This window comes from Palaemon carinicauda, chromosome 28 (assembly GCF_036898095.1).
Source record: "Palaemon carinicauda isolate YSFRI2023 chromosome 28, ASM3689809v2, whole genome shotgun sequence".
NCBI classification, from domain to species: Eukaryota; Metazoa; Arthropoda; class Malacostraca; order Decapoda; family Palaemonidae; genus Palaemon; species Palaemon carinicauda.
In genome coordinates, this window is record NC_090752.1 from 70,678,593 (window position 1) to 70,681,092 (window position 2,500).

At 38.0% G+C, this 2,500-nt stretch overlaps 1 protein-coding gene across 1 annotated transcript in view; it reads right to left on the bottom strand.

The window, feature by feature from the left end:
* The window catches only part of Hn (phenylalanine-4-hydroxylase), a 331,150-nt gene that overhangs the window by 327,885 nt on the left and 765 nt on the right, over positions 1–2,500 (bottom strand). The gene's annotated exons all lie outside the window — the stretch shown is intronic.

Here is a 2,500-nt window from a genome sequence, read left to right on the forward strand (position 1 = left end):
TGTTATGCTGTGTAGCACTAGGCTAGAGGTAGTAGAAGAGAAACTGGAGGAGTGGAGAAGAGAAATGGAAAATAGAGGATTGGAGATCAGCAGGAAAAAGACAGATTATTTGAGATTGAAAAATGGCAAGAATGGGGAAGTTAGTTTACAAGGAGAGAGATTGAAAAGAGTTGAAAATTTCAGGTATTTAGGATCAACAGTTGCAGAGGATGTGATCTGGGGGCAGAAATAAACCACAGAATACAAGAATTGGAAAAAAGTGCTTGGGGTACTATGCGGCAGGAAAATAGGGGTTAAGTTGAAAGGTAAAGTACATAGGACAGTTGTGAGACCGGCAATGATGTATGGAGCGGAGACGTGGGCAATAAAGAAGACAGAAGAGGGGAAGATGGATGTGGCAGAAGATACGGAATGAGGTAATTAGGGGTACCACAGGAGTTAGAAAACTATCAGATAAGATCCAAGAAAGTAGACTGAGGTGGTATGGTCATGTCATGAGAAGAGATGAACAGTATATTGGGAGGAGAGTGATGGAAATGGAGGTACAGGGAATGAGAAGGAGAGGGAGACCAAAGCGAAGGTGGGTGGACTGTATCAAGGATGACCTTCGATCAAAGGGATTAACCGGTGATGAGGTGTGGGACAGAGGTAGATGGAGAAAGCTGACCAGAAACATCGACCCCCACATAGAAGTGGGAAAAGATGTAGACAAAGAAGAAGAAGAAGCAGTGGGGTTTTCTGTATACTTTTAGCCCCTTCAGCTCGATACTTCCTTGCCCGCTCTCTTCCTTCCATCTTTCAGTCCATCCTCGTAGCTTTTATTTTGAAAGCACAACTGTGGTAGTTTTCCATAGTTACACTTGGGAACTGAGTTGCCTCCCTGGCCGCAGTAGTTAGGCTTATGGCTACGCATCCAATCCAGCTCTATTTGAAGTCATTCCCATTCATCTCTTTTGGAAACTATAATTTTTAGCTAGCAACTCTGCGCAATCTTCAACGTGCATGAATTTGGGTATCCTCCACTGAAAAGCACATAAATCTACTTTTTTATGTTCTGTACTTCATTTTGGTTTCACTCCATTTTTGCTTCTCCATATCATCTAGTCAGTCCTCACTCTTGATATTGTATTCAGTATACATACAGAAAGTTTATATGGATTTCATTTTTATTTATCTTTTTTATGCTATCGCTAGAGTTATTAATCCTTTGACTGGCCAGACAGTACTACTGTATATTGGATTCCGCTCTTTGGTTGCGGCTCGGTTTTTCTTTGACTACACATACACTGAATAGCCTGGCCTATTCTATACACATTCTCCTCTGCCTTCATACCTCTGACAACACTGAGATTACCAAACAATTCCTTTTCGCTCAAAGGGTTAACTACTGCACTGTAATTGTACAGGGGCTATTTTCCTCTTGGTAAGGTAGACGAGACTTCAGCTGTGGTATGCAGTTCTTCTAGGAGGACACTCCAAAATCAAACCATTGTTCTTAAGTCCAGCCTAGTGCCCTAGCCTCTGTACCATGGCCTTCAACTATCTTGGGGTAAAGTTCTCTTGCTTGAGGGTACACTCAGGCTCACTATTTTATCTTATTTCTCTTCCTCTCATTTTTTTAATCCTTTATAATTTATATACGAAAGATCTATCTTAATGTTGTTGTTGTTCTTAAGATATTTTATTTTAATCATTCATTACTTCTCTTATAGTTATTTATTTTCTTGTTTCCTTTCCTCATTGGGCTATTTTTCTATGTTGGAGCCCTTGGGCTTATAGCATACTGTTTTTCCAACTAGGGTTGATCTTTGCTTGTAATAATATAATACTCCTGTATGAGGTGTCCCTTCAGCTATTCCTTCATCCCTATTGACATTCACCCCCATTGCTAACCTAGATTTTGTGTTTTATCTTGAGCCAATATTGTCTGTTAGCAATCTTCGTGTATTAAACTTTCACCAGTCTTTGTAAATTTTCCGAACAAGCTCCAATTGCAAAATTAGTGTTATCTTTTGAAAATCAACATACCCCATTTCATTCATGTGGTTTCAAGCTTTAAATTCAAATGTTTACGTTTTTAAATTTCAAGTTAAATCCTTCTCTCTAGCATAGTTGTAATAACTACTTGCTTTGCTTTATGCATATGGTAATGCTCCACTGATATTGTACTGGATAACCATGCACAACTTGATAAAAACTGAACATGGTTAGAAATTATTCATATTTGTTAGAAAATATATAAGAGGGTGAAGAAACTTTAATTCCATTTTGGATCACGTAAGCCTTCTAAAATAGAATTATATATGTATGATTAAAGCCATTCGGTTTTTCGTGGCATCAAACTATTCTGAGTACACTAATGTGGGAACAATTGAGAAATGTATGCCCAGTATTATTATCAATATCATAGTTAATTACTTCTTGATATTTTTCCAGCACCATAACGTCTTTAGAAATATTACCCGAAATATAATGAGATGTTTCAAGATTTTGAAAAGAA